The sequence below is a fragment of the Synchiropus splendidus genome, chromosome 13 (assembly GCF_027744825.2).
Source record: "Synchiropus splendidus isolate RoL2022-P1 chromosome 13, RoL_Sspl_1.0, whole genome shotgun sequence".
NCBI lineage: Eukaryota > Metazoa > Chordata > Actinopteri > Syngnathiformes > Callionymidae > Synchiropus > Synchiropus splendidus.
The window spans coordinates 14,687,353-14,702,607 of NC_071346.1; the positions used below are offsets into that span (position 1 = coordinate 14,687,353).

Genomic DNA, 15,255 nt, shown 5'->3' on the forward strand with positions numbered 1-15,255 from the left:
AAGAATATTATATAAAGAGGAAAAAAATGTCACTCTTAGACTAGGCAACATTTATTAGTGTAAATAAACTGCTTATTCATATGTGTATTTGAAGTTATATTGGCCAGTATTGATGACTGTCTTGTTAAGACTGACTAGGTTTTACCCTGAAATAGCATCATAACACCATAATTACCAAGTATTTACCCTAAATAAGCAAGTAATTTGTTTTTTAATCATTAATAACGTATTATAAAGAAAATATTCAAGAAAGAAACTTTTTTACAATGTCATGGCATAAATACAACATTCAGCACATTTTTTTTTTTTTTACCTTTTTTCCACTGTTATCTAATCACTTTAAGTTGCATTAACTTACTCTACAAAGGTGATGGGTCGACGAAGCATCATGAAACAGTATTGCCGGGTTGATGAAACAGTGTTTTAATTTTCAGAGGCTTCTACATGACACTCTTGGTTTAGAAATCATGTGAGGTTCCACTGAATTAGTTCAAGTCCAAACATTTTGCAGCCTCTGAAAATTCGGACACTGTTTCATGAAACCTCATCGACCCATCACTATTCTCCACTAAGTTCAAGACAAACATACTGAATGATAAAAGGTAAGCATATTTTAAAACCGCATCTTTTAAAGCTTTACCTTTACAGAAACCTATTTAACAGCAGAGTTTGAAGTGAATGTATGAAATATGAGTGGGCTCAATGGTTAAAAAGCATATTTGACTTTTGTTTAGCATCTGGCTCTTTGATGGAATGCAGCGTATACATGTTTCTTTTCCTGTGCTGCTACAGTCTCGCTGTGTTTCTGACAGTGTGTGAATGCATTGCCCTGACAAGCCTCCTTAGATTGGCTGGTTCACTGACAGCAGGTTGAACTAATGAGTGGCAGAAGCCACACAGAACAGAGATGCTCAGTGGGGGAAATGAGGCAGAGTGCGATTGATGTTGAAAACAGAAACTGATTATTGAGGGCAAAGAAAGCAGGAGACCCAAAGTGAGACGTGCATATTAAGCTGCGTATGCCAAGGCGGTCTGGTGTTCCACGTGTGTCTTCATTTGGTGAGAGAAATGTCGTCTGAAAAATGAAATGTTATATATGAATAGAGACGTGTCAGGGAATGACACGCCAGTGACCTCGCCATCGACGGCGAACAGTTGGCCGACACGTTTGTCACTCATTCTCTGTGCGAGCCTCTCTGTTAATGCACATTGCACATGCTATCTTGTTCACACTCTGAGCCAGCGAGGTGGTTATACATCACGGGCCCGCTGGCGCACTACATCTATAAAGAGTCACGGTGCATCACCAAAGCAGCTCCATTAATTGGAAAAGTGTCTCCAATTCGGGGGCATGATTAAAAAGTGGCGCTCTGTGTTTTCGAGATAAAGGGAGATGGAGAGATAGAAGTGCTGCGCTCTCAGAGGAGGGAGAGGAGGACGGCAGCCTCCAGGCTCGGCGTGCTGGGTCACAATCCGACGCCCGCGGGAGGTCACTAGAATTGACTGGCTGTTGGAAAAATGGCCTTAAAGTCTCGTTGTGTCTGCAGGCCACAAAGAATCGGAAATGACACTGGGTGCAACGAAACAATAGCACGCATTTTAAAGAGTGGGAGAGAAATATTTAGTACGGCAGGAGATGTTTATAGATCCAACCCGGCGTTAGACTCCGCGAAGACACAATAACACCCTTTAACGCAGCAGGAGGATATAAATAAAAAGAATTTCTGGCTTCCCCTCTGAGATCTGTCCGTGCCTCTCCTCCACACTGCTGCGTTCTGACTGATGAATATTTATAACCTTCATTCTGTTACGCAGCCTGATCTCAGGCGCTGCCATTTTACACTGCTGGTGATACTCTACAAGCCAAAGTTGGAGTAAAGTTGCGGGGAGCGCCATGCCTGTGATGGGGGTGCGAGCATGAGTGTTTGTGCACTCGCAACGTGCTGTCCCTGATTCCACAGTTTGATCGTGTGTCAGGCCCTGAGGTGCAGAGCTGGTGTGCATGGAAACAGGCTTGGCTGACTGCTCTGACTCCATTCCATTTTCCATTACTCCAGGGGGCCTTTGTTACTCCTCTCCCATGCTTCTTTCTGCACCTCAAGGAGGGTTTTACCCCTGGATAGTTTTTCATCCATGCACCATAGCCCTCAGCTGCCCTGAAGCCAGGCATGCTGCGGTGCTGGGGCAAAGCTCAGGCTGCTGCCGTGTGGGAAGCAGCCCAGCCTGACTGGAGGTCCGATTCAGCGGGCGCAGCAGGGAAGGAACAAGGGCCAGGTGGTGTGGATATATGACTAGTAACTACAGGCCAGACAGCCGGGCAGCCTCATAAGCCAAGCCCATCATCAGGCCTCTGTGACCCATAATGCTGAGGAGTTATCCAGAAGGTAAATAACAGTTGTCTTTCCACTGCAGTGCTGCTTCGCCTCAAGCTGAACCAAAGAGGGAGTGGAGTTTACAGACAGAGGGGAAAAATGAATGGCACAAATCAATAAGAATAATGGGGGACGTGACATGTATCATAGAGTTTGTGCTGAAGGGGAAAGAAATCTGAATTTGAAATTACGGTTCTGGTCGGGGAGACTGTAAAACTGTTTCAGCAGCTCTAGCAGCTTTGAAATCGACATGGTTTCAATGAAGCTTGTCCACGTGTATGTCAACATTTCGGTAACCTTGTTTTTATTAAGGCATTTATTTGCAATATTCCCAATCTCATAACTTGTATTTTTTTGTTTGATTCCTACACATTTTATGTTCAAGAATTGCACCACTGCACTTGTGTTTTATTTTCTGTTCTTTTTTTTATTTCTAATTTGCACTTGCAATAAAACATAAAGTGTAGACTTTTCTGTTATATATTGAATTATGTTTATATATTATATTTATATTTATATTTTTATGTATTTAGTTAACCCACTCCACCATTCTCAAACAATCTGGCAACACAATCCTCCACTTCCAGCTGTGACAGCACAGACTCCGAGGCTCACTGCATGGTTGGTCGGTGACCGGTTCAACACAAGTCAAAATGATTTTGACTTTATAGATTATTGACCCATGTCTCACAGGTTTCAACATTTCTTTGTTGACCATGCAGTCAAGTAAGAAACACGGCTGGTACCAACCATTGCTATGGCGACGCTTGACGTGAGATCCAAAGGGTGCACATACGTTTGAAGTTTCTGTTTCTTTTACAGTGTTGGAAAGTAAACTATCAAGAGGCTTCTTTTTACATTATCAGCCTATTATATAGTGAATTTTAAGAAAAGAAGTCATATATATATATATATATATATATATATATATATATATATATATATATATATATATATATATATATATTGAAAAAAGGTTTTAGTTTCCTTCAAAAACATGTATAAAATGTGTTACAATATAAAAATTCAGTATTTGGCCAAGCATTTTTAATTTTATTTGGCTTTGGCTTCGGCCACAAATTTTCTTTTTGGTCCGTCCCGTACTTGTCTCACTTTCAGGGAGCGTTTTGAATGCTTCTAAATGAAGTAGGTTGTCATACAATTCTTGATTTACTGTACTGAAGTTTTCACCGTCGAACTTTTTGGATGTGACCATCGGTTTCCTACATTAGTGAAAACTTCTTGATGGTGAAGATTTATCATCAGCTCAAGATGTGTTGAGTTGGCTTGCAACCAAACTGTACAATCCGTGAATACTAGCTGACACTCGCTGAAGACGCTCATTTGGCTGGAGTACAGTGACGCGGCACACTTGCCAACAGCATTAGAACAGGGAGATCGCTTCCTGCACTTTATTTTTTTCAAAAAAAACATTTGGTTCAGCATAAAAATGACTTTACTTCAGTTTCCTTGTGGAGATTAAATATAGCATTCAATCCTCTCCATGGGAATGACTTCTTTGTTGCCTCAGAAGCATGTCTCAGGTCACCGACTTGCTGCAAAATGTCAACATAAAAAGAAAGAATGCCAAGTTCAGGTGTAAATACCGATATCATATTAGTTTTGACATCAATCCCATTTTTGGCGCAGACTTGCTGATGGAGTGCCAGTTTATCTCAGACTGCACAAAAGGGGGTTGCGAATGGAACGGGGGAAGAAATGTCATGAATGAAATTGACTGTCAGATATATCTTAGCTTACAAGTGTGGGCCTGACTTGTCTGACGCGCTGCCATCTCTTTAATAAAACGTGGCATCACCGGCAGACAAGTTTGAGATGACGTGTTGATCTTGTGTGCTGCTACTGAGGATAAAATAAAGAAAAACGAGACTGTTGATATAACAGCTGCGCTAAGTGGGGAGAGGAATAAATCCACAAATCTTAGCATCACATGTTCCTGAAATGCAAGTAGAATTGGATCAGGCCACAGAGGAGTTTGAGTTTGACCCGTGTTGCTGGTTTAACAACACCACCCCTACTTTATAAGTCAAAAATATCAATGCACGGTGAGAAAAAACAATACATCCTTCTTCAGTTAACCGCTCCTTGGTCCTGTTCAGGGTTGCGGGGAGTGCTGGAGCCTATACCAGCGGCGATTGGGCGAGAGGCAAGAATACACCATGGACAGGTCGCCAGTCCATCGCAGCGCTCACTCACACTTTTAGAGGGTCCAACTAACCTTAACTTAAATGAACCTAAAACCAGGAAGTGAATCCTGGTTTTAGGTTCCTGGCTGAAACAGTTTTTTCTGCTTTTGTCCAAAGCTGACGTGTAGCACAGCGCTCACAAGCAATCCAAACAACATTCATGAACATATACAGATATATAATTGAGGTTAGACTGGGGCGCCGCTGAATCCATCTTTGAACTGCTAGGAAACCGATCTCTTGTGAAATATTCTCCACTCTCTCCATATTTGCTAAAACACCCAAGGCAATCCTTGGAGTCCAAAGTTACTTCCGCCAGTTCCCAATGCAATTAAGCCACAAAAATGGTTTTCTATGTCAATGCATTTCAATCCGGCACGGGACCTGGCTCGGAACGTAAACTCGGCACGACGTATTACCTGACCTAGTGTTTGAATGTGTCTCTGCAGACGAAAGCAGGTGGGCGTTGATGTTTGACAGCAGAATTTTAAAACCCTGTTCCGACCACTTATTATTCACTGACATCAATTAAATCCAGCTACGACTTTGACCCCATATTATTTTAGGCGTAATGAGGAAAAAGCAACTCATTTTCGCACGTTCATGTGGGCACGTGGGTGTACACAACCCAACAATGAGTCTCGCGTAGTAGTTTGAGATTCTGTCTGAACTAATAACCTGAGTTGAGCATATGAATTATTCAGACATTATCCAACAATATGCATTGAGTTTGTCTCGGTTTATGTGTTGCATGCAGGTCAGAATCTGATGTCTGTTACTATATTTGACCCCTCGCAACAAGTCACAGCTCATCCACTCTGTGGGAAACGTACTTTTCTCACCGACTGCCAAGTAAACACTTCGACAATACATGACAGAATACATTATTTTATGACTTCATAACCACTATACTTGGCTGGAGGCTGAACTTTGCACATACTAAATTGTGTGTGCCCGTGATAGGTCGATGTGGTATCATGAAACAGTATTGCAGGGTTGCTGAAACAGTGTCCAAGGGCACTAGATGGCGCTTTTGGTTTAGAAATGATGTGATGTTTTACAGCAGACAGTGCCATCTGGTGGCCTCTGAAAATTAGGACACTGTTTCATGAAACCTCATCCACACATCACTAGCACGTGCTCAATAGACGGCCAAGCAGAGGGCACCACATATTGCTCATGTGATCTAAATCTAAGAATGTGTCTGTTACGGTGAGTGGTTTCGCGAGAGGAGAGACTCCTTGAAGCCACCTGGCACAAAACTGTAAACACCAAGGACAGCACGGAAATAGTAAATAACATAACTGAATAGCATGAATAACACATATCAGTGGGACAAAAAAATGTACAGCACAAACACAAAGCCATTTTTGCATAAGACTGAAGCACTTTGATCTTATATGAACTTCAGTCCTTCGACAAGATCATCAGTAAATAAATCTAGGAACATAGATAGACACATTTTTACGCGTGCGAAGTTTTGTCAGTTCTTCTTCTCCTCTATAAAAAGAAAAATCTTTCAAAGAAAATCCATGCTTGTGGCAGCTGAACACTCAAGTGGTGTTGCAGAAGAGGTAGGAAAGTTAAGAGAGACGACACTTATGCTCAAAGCTGTCGACACATCATATAGAAGAGTGGAGCAGAGCACCAAGAAGTACCGTGCTATTGTGTGTTTGGAAGACAAATAGTACAAGTGATCTAATGTTTTTCCTTTTCTGAATGGAGAAAATGGTAGCAAAAAAGGACACTGATGCTAAAAGTCTCCACAAAATGACTTTACTATTGGTGGTGCTGCAACACTAGCCAGCTCATTGTGTTAGCTTTAAGCGCTATTTTCTGGGGTGATTTTGACAAATCTATTTATGTGAGTACTCGTTGGTGATGGGAGGATGAATGAATGTTTCATGAAACCTCATCAACCCTTCAATACTGTGTCATGAAGCCTCATCTATGCATCACTAGGTCTCATCATACAGGCCTGCAGGCTGCCATGGAGTGTCACGTCTTATTACCTCAACCTAAGCACCTGCGACTCTATGTAAGACAAACCATAGTGAGCTTTACACCATCTTATTCAAATGTTGATTCCAGGTTTCACATCCAATGTGACTCAAACTGCCTACGTCATAAGGAAAACATCATCAATTCACAGCGAACCATCATTACTCCAAGGTCATTCAGGCCAGATTGGGACTCAAACTCACTCAGTAAGTTGCTCACAACTGTGCATATATAAAAAGTTGTTTTTGCTCAGTTACACGAATGGGAACCAATTCAGGGGAACGGAACTCTAATATCAGAAGTTCCACCATCACTGCGGGGGAAATAAAAGGGCATTCTACATTCAAGTTTTCACTCAAAAAGAAAAAAAAAAACATGGGGAAGTTTTTTCATGCATTGTGTGTTTGTGCGCGTCAATCGTTGCTCACCAGAAAGAGAACCAGGCTGTTAATCCACATAGATACGTAGGTGATCTGCCATGCGAAACACTGAAAAGAAAAAGAGAAAGATTGAATTCACAAACTCTTCGATAAGTATCAGCAGTTTTGACCACCAACTGAGATGTGAGCACCCCACCAACCCACCAAGTTTGCCTACGGATATCAAGTGTGATCTACATGTTCTCCCCTCTTTATTTCACACACAAAAAGGCATTATTTCACTGGATTTAAAACACCTTGACCGTTCACCACCAGGTCGACAGGTTGATGGCATTTTCAAAACTCAGATTCAACTGAGTTCTATCAAGCGAACAGATTCAAAGTTATTTGAATTTTAAGCAAAAGCTGCGATTCTAAAAGTGAGGTTTTCCAGTTTTTGAGAATAAAACAGCTTCAGCAAGTGGTGGACAGACGAGGCTTCATGAAACAGTTTCAGAGCCCACTACATGGTGGTTTAAAATTGACACAAAGTTTCATTGAAATGGCCGTTCAAATCCTATGATTTTAGAGTGTCATCTAGACGGCTCTGAAAATAAGGACACTGTTTCATGAAGCCTCATCAGGCAGTCACTTATTACAAATGCTTCAAAACACTGCCAAAACCACATCACTCCCAACCATACAATCCAATCCAAAATGTAAAACAAACCCTGAAAACAATCCATTCAGTTGATAAACAAACACCAAATGTTTCCAAAATATAATTCTTCTTGGCTAAGACAAAAAGATACATACTAATATTACTGAATTACTAATATTTATAATGCTACAATTTGTCTGATATCGTCACTGTCTACTAAATCATGAAGGATTTTCATATGACATCCATGACACGTCAGTCAAAATAGCACTCGCGGTGAGGTCAAATTGACACTGGTTTTACAGTCTGAGCACAAACAGAATGGTGAAATGCTGAAAGATGCTCCAACAGCCGACCTAATGGAAGGACAGTCAATAGTGGACCATGTGCAAGGCAGCACTCATGTCGAGCTCTTTCAAAGGCTGGAGTTGTGGCATTGTGATAGAGAGAAAAGACCAACTGGCCTTGGGGAGCCGGCGAAGGACCTTAGAATCCGCCACACACACAGAGCATCAGCAGCATCAATCCTATGTCGCAAACACAGACTCATACATTCAATAGCACACAGCCACAAGCGACCAAGACTGCACTGCATGAACTCACACACAATATATCTCCAGAGGTTAGACAGAAATCCAAAGACCTGACAAGACAAGTCAAAGGGATTCAACGCCCCAGGGCCGGCGGTGAATAGTGGGAGCAGAGGATGAAGAATGAGGGGAGGAGACACTTTCATGGGGACGGGGTGAATGACTTGGGACAAGCTGAAAAGAGAAGGTGAGGCAGAAAGTGCTGGCGGAGGAAGCGGAGGCAGCGCAGGAGGCGAGAATCAGGAGAGGAGGAGGTGTGTGGAATGGACGAGTGTGGGATGAGTAGGACAAGCAGTGAAGTAATAAAAAGAGTGGTGTGGGGACAGGGGGCCCGAGTGAAGAAGATGAACCGTCAAAGGGAGCCGGTGAATCCAGGGGAAGAGGAAGGGCATCTGCCGGGGATGTTCGCTCGCATGTGCGATGGCGCTAAAATAACCTGCACGCCTCGAAGTGGGAGAGGAAGGTAAAGAGGCACAAAGTGAGTGAGAGATGGCGGCTGTGATTCGTTGATTCTATCTGAGCACCAGGAGTGTGCGTGTACGTGTGTGTACATGTGTGTGTGTGTGTGTGTGTGTGTGAGACACAATCTCAAATTGGAAATCGCTGTTTCAATCTCGCCTCACTCCGTGGCTGCCCGCTTCACTGATAACAAGAGCGGGCTAATTCTATTAAAAACATCCTGTTAGTGCTGTAGTGGCGGACGCCAGAAAAGTGAGTCGGGGGAGGAGGAGCTGACTGACGGGGGACGCAAACCCTCTAGACAACGGTGAGCTTTCAAGTAAGTTTCTGCATGCGCCTTTCACCTTATCTTCTCCCCAATCTGCCCATCATCTCCTCAACCTCTACATCTACCAATCAGGGACCAGCATCTATCTAAATACCCATCTGTCTATTTATCACTCCATCCATCTGCCAGCTCTTATCACTCCCCACAGGTTACTCTTCTCATCTAGGACAGCGCCGGCTTCCTATAATAGTTTTTTAATCCTTCCCCTTCTTCTGTTCCTATACTATACGCCAGTTTTCTTCTTATTCTTTGGAGGAGTCCATTCCTTTTTTTGGTACGCCAAGCTCTCAAGCTATGCCAAAGATAACCTATCTTGACAGCCAATTGTTGTTTTATCCCTGCTCTTCAAACTACTGGGATAAATGAGCCAGCTTCAAGGGAGTACTTTGTTTTCCAGCTCAGTCCACAAATAGAATTAAGCAGCCGGCTAATCACCAATCAAAGCGCAGATCAATCTGAATTCACAGAGGACTCCAGGAGAATTGGGACCAGTTTCACTTGGCCAGGGTCAATAAGGCTTTGGAAACCTTTTGCATCTTACTCAGTCGGCTCACGGTGAAACGCAAGAATGAAAACAACTAAGGACCGATCGCCTCCTTTAAAGCAACCAATAACGTTTATATTGATTCATATGCAACAGTTTGTCTGCTCAGAACATTATGTTCCACCAACGTTTTGAACCTCTGGCCAACTTCTTGGTTAAAGTGCGGTGGTGTTTCGTGGCAGCACAATAGCTAACCTGGCTCATGAAGAGTTATAGCACAAAAGATTCTACTTTAAAAACATCCTGCTTCGAGCACCAAACTAAATTATTTACAGACATTGAAAATGATGCGAATTACGGCAGGTTAATATGGAAGGCTGGCTTGCAGATGGATTTCTTGAGTGAGTCCCGCAGCAAGCTTGAGAAATCAGAAATAATGGAAAATAACAAACTCAGAGATGGAAATCAACCTGACGGCACAAACAACACTGCTGTTTTCTATATGAGCCTCTGTTGTTTGTTTTGTTTCCCATCAAACATTTTTTTTTCTGCAGGTCACCTAGAACTATCCTCCATTGTCATCTATGGACAACTCTACCTGCCCTCTCCATGTCTTCCTGCTTCTCTTCTTCATGTGTCCAAGCTAGGGGTGTGTGATAAGACAATATTGGGCCATGAAGGACCTGAACGTGCGAACAACGTTGCAAAGTGAGGAGATCATATAGATTGTGTTGGTTGCATTCTAGAAATTGCAGTGCTATTCTGATGCACCAACACTCACCTGACCACATCATCCTCCCACACTCACTCACAGTCAGAGCGAACAACCTGATGCACCTCTAACTTCACCACACAAAATGTAACACAAAATGTAAACACCTAAAGACAGATTGTGACGGGTCGATGAGGCATCATGACAGTACTGCAGGGTTGATGAAACAGTCTCTTTGTTTTCAGAGGCAACTAGATGGCGCTTTTAGTTTAGACATGATGAGAGGTTTCATTGAATTAGTTATTCAAGTCCAAACATCTTACAGCAGACAGTGCCACCTGGAGGCCTATGAAAATCAGGACACTGTTTCATGAAACCTGATCAACTCTTCCTTACTAACTAATGTTCTGGAGCAAGCCGAGTTGAAGATTTATCAAAAAAAAAACTCCATAAAACTAAAATAAAACTATGCAAAATAATGTAATTTAGACAAACTTATTTATCACATCATATCATCATTGCAGCTTTAAAAAAAAAAAAAAAAAGACTACAAAATATATATAAAACAATTTGAAATTTGAAATAAAACCGCTAGTCCAAACCGTGTGAATCTTGAGTCCCTAGCTGCTCCCTCTGATAGACATGTTTCACTTCTAACGCTGCCATCCTTGTGTCAGAGCTACTGTTTCCATGCATCATACACATCTACCATAAACCACACATCACTACTAAAGCTTCTCTTTCACTGCTGCAGGTACATCACTCAAAACTTCTCTCAACCCTTCGACTGCTATCAGTTATTTTTGAAGCTGTAGCTTAACTATGGAGACTAAACTGCTCTAAACTGAAAAACGTCTTTGGCATATGATGAATTTGAGTCGTACGCCAGAAATAAATTCTACTGTAGACTTTAAACAACACGATCTTCAAGCAAAGGCTCCTTCACAAAGAATGGTGACGACTATTTTCAAGCAAGAGTTTAATCTTAAATTTTGGTCCAAGTAAAACATTGAATAGTCCTAACACTAAATGGCAGAACGACAGTGATTTCTGTCTCTTTCATCCTTCTCAATAAAACTTTTCTCAGCACCTTGAACTCTTTGAGTTGGACACCACTGTTCCGAAGTGTTTCCGCTTTCCATTCATGACTCATCTACCATCAAGCAACTTATAATTCAACACGCACCTCCCTTTTACACTGTACACATACAGTATATAGAGCCCCTTAACTGAGCTGCGATCTCTTAAGAGCCTTGAAATGACTCCTTATTTTGACAGTTATGGAAAACAGAAGCTTGATATTTTGCAGGTAGAAAATATGAGGAGCATTCTCAGCAAGGCGACAGCTTCTCAGCAAGGTAACTAACTTCTGTCACTAAGTCCCGCTGTTTGTGAGACTCCCTTTGTGGGCACAATCAAGCAGGAGCACAGCTGCCGACAGATTGATCCGGAGCGGGAAAAGAATATTTCACACCAACTTCGTCTTGGATTGAATATTGTAACAAAAGAAACGGTATTGGTGAGTCTTGTGGTGCTTTACTTCCATCGATTCATGCTGTTTAAGACTTTAAGACAATGTGTGTCCTTTGCCTTTTGAAATAAGTGATGCAAACATCTCACTCTGAAACATTCCCCTGCGCTGCTGAAAACAGAAGTCAAGGCCCAGCCTCAGTGAATTCCAGCCTTTTTCTCTGAAGCTGTGTATCCTTGAGAAATAACAGTTGTACGTGTTGAGTTAAAAACTCCTGAAACAGATGAGCAATATTTATTTTAGTCATTTATTTATCACTCTCACTTACCAATGGGGCAAACAAGCTGGTCAAAACCTCCTTTGTTTTTGAACCTGATGCTTCCCTAACTGTTCCCTAACGCAACATTATCCTGTTAGATTATCCTCATATCTGAGGTGTGTCTGTATTACTCTGCACAATGTGGAGCCCTGCGACACAAATACATGTGAACAGTGAACATGTCACACAACAGCGTGAAATGGCTACTTATTGCTCAGCTGTTGTCAAATACATCTGTCCCACTAGTAAAAGTTGTTGAGTTCAGCCTTATTTCAAAGAAGTTGTTACATCTTGTTGTGTTCCGACATTGTACAGAGGAGGGTTCATTCAGCATGACAGGGCTTGAAGCTCTGCTACAACAGTGAATTTACCCAGGTGATCATCTCTCTTGCAATAAAGGGAAGAGGAAAACCAAAGCCAAAGTCAAGCAGAGGAGGTTCAAAACATGTGAAGGACACGTTTTTTATTTAAAAAAAAAAAAAAGAAAGAAAAGAAACAAACACACTGGAGCAGGAAAATGTTGGGCTTAATGAATTTATCAGCCTTTAATTTCTTTCTGCCGAGGTCAGCGCCTGCCACATTCTCCTCTCTCAGTTTTCAGACACAACGCGGAGCGGGTGCTCGTTCAGCTGTGAAAGAGCTCATGTTGGGGTGTCGCCCGCACCCACAGCCTGCCACGGCGCTGCACTTCTGACACATCTGTAAATGTGTCTTTGCACCCATTAGACTTCCAGCTGCTGATCCCCTGTCACACCAGTGAACGGGAGGGGACAGCGGGTTGGATGGAGAGCGTTCAGCAACACAGCGCTCGGAGCGGCGGGGCAGGACAGACGGAGAGACGGAATTAGGTGGACAGTTGGGAGACAGTCAACGCCGAGCGATAAGATACTGGGATTAGTGAAGAGAAAGCTTGAGTGAGAGATGAAGAGGTTGCGATACGGCGAAGGGCAGTAGTGTAATCTTGAGCTTTAAAATGAGTGCGGCTGGAGGAGACGGAGGAGGAGGAGCTCCAAAGTGAGATTAGAAGGGATTGAGAGAGAAATAGTGATACTGTGACACTAATAATGACATGGATTAAGGGGTCTGGGCTCAAGACAATAGCTGTTTATGAAACTGTTCTCCAGCTGATGCCTAATCCCTCTTCAAATATCTCTTCATTTCGTTTGAGCAGGACGCACAAGACAGACCTTCAAAAATAAAATCTCACGGTTATTCTCCGATGAAAGCGCATATTGAGGCATTTGACGAAACTCCGCAGCACAGTTGTAACCTGTAACACCCAGTGAGCGCTCTCTCCGCCGCAGCAGCAAGTGAAATGAAGAAGATAAGCTGATGATCCAAAAATAGCCAACTAAATAAGAAGGAATAATGAATTAAACGGAGTCAAGGGTGCATGAGCATGGAGAGGCTTATTTAAACAGGAGAGCCGTTATTTAACATCAGCTGGCGGCAGCCGGACCAATAACCCTCGATTCATTTCTTTTAAAAACGATCAATAGGCGGAGAAAGAAGTAAAAGTCCTCGAGCTCACTCTGATTTATACAGCTAATCTTTCGGAATGGACTCTTTCAGTGACTAGTTCTATTCGATTGTTTCTGCATTTGCAAGTAAAGGATTGAGCGATTGATACATATTGCTGCTGTCACGTTAGATCCCCGTGGCAAGTCTATGTGGACTTCAGTCGCAGCATGGAAGCTGCAAGGATTATGAGACGATGGTACCAGTGCAAGAGGTTGTGCTGCAGCATCATAGCAAGCAAGTCGCTGGTCCAAATCCTTCTTCTTCAGCCATCTGTTTCACCACATTCATAGTATAAATGTCAGGGTTGTCCCTGGTATTTTGAAGGTGGGACGACTTTCACTCAGCAGTAGTGATGGGTAGATGAGGTATCATGAAACAGTACTGCAGGGTTGATCAAACTGTCCGAATTTTCAGAGGCCAGTAGATGTCGCTCTTGGTTTCAAAATAATGTGACATTTTTATTGAACTATTTGTTCAAGTTCAAACATTTTAAAACAGATAGTGCCATCTGATGGCCTCTGAAAGTCAGGACACTGTTTCATGAAACAACATATATTCCACCGGTAGTGACACCAGTACTGCATTTGAGAAGCTCAAATTTCTGGCTTTCTTTGCAGGACTTGATAACTCAAAACAAACCACAGACACACGGACAGGTATTAAAACTGGCAATGCCATCTAAGCAAACCAAACCCAGAACCTGTTTGTTTTGCAAATGACAGAGGCGTACAACAATGCAGGTGTCACACCAACAAATACCCATGTCCAGGCACATGCATAGATAGATCCCAGACCCTATTCCTCCTGCGAGAAAATTGCCCTTTCATTTTATGACCTTAGATAAGTTGAAAAACAATGTAGCATAAATAGAGAGAGTAGCTTTGAGAGAAGCTACTCTTTCATGGTAATTCCACTTAGATGTAGTTTGGTATTTGACAGGCCTTTTATTTGAGTTTCTGTGAGAATCATTCTCCGACATGCAACACAATACTCTCAAGTAGCCCCTCCCATATATCCTTACAACATTGCAACTCTTCTGACGTCACTAAGATGCAATGCAAGACAGCCACGGTTTTGAAAGTTTTGTTTTCCAATATGTTCGATTGCTTGACTTTTTTTTTTTTGTTTTGTTTATTTACAGCACAATTGCCATTTTTTTTCCTCCCATGAGCAAGTGCCCCCAAAACGTCAGTATATACGTTTGCCCATGCCTGCTGTCCTGCAGACATATGTAGTTTATCTTGCCATGTGTCAATGCAGGGTTTCCCAGAGCACTTTATAGTTATGACATACGTCACTGAAAACAATTCTGTTGAAGAACAGCTCATTGTATCCTGATCCATCCTTGTAGAGGCTCGCATTGCCAGAGTTTCAGCGAACTACGACGATGTTGATAAGAAACCAAAAGCATGTGTGTCATTTGTACTGTGGTTGTAAAGTGAATAAATTGGGGTAATTCATGTATCATAAACCAACAGACAAATCACTTTTCCACCCAGGTTTTAAGGTATTAATTGTGCTATAACATATGTATTGTGCTGCACACTGTATCCTAGAGATGGGCTGATGAGGCTTCATGAAACAGTGTCCTCATTTTCAGAGCCCACTAGATGGCACTCTTGAGTTAAAATTGACGTGAGGTTTCAACGAAAAAGTGGTGCAAATCCTGAGATTTTAGAGCAGAAAGGTCCATCTGAAAATGAGGAGCCTGTTTCATGAAGCTTCATCAGCACATCACTGCTGTATCCTATCCATGTATGCACTACTATAG

General features: G+C 42.3%; 1 protein-coding gene across 1 annotated transcript in view; it reads right to left on the minus strand.

Annotated features, from left to right (window-relative positions):
- The window catches only part of LOC128769343 (uncharacterized), a 269,837-nt gene that overhangs the window by 217,863 nt on the left and 36,719 nt on the right, over positions 1–15,255 (minus strand). The window contains exon 3 of the mRNA XM_053882992.1: positions 7,009–7,068. The gene's annotated coding sequence lies outside the window, so the exon portion shown is untranslated. The remainder of the gene's footprint in view (positions 1–7,008; positions 7,069–15,255) is intronic.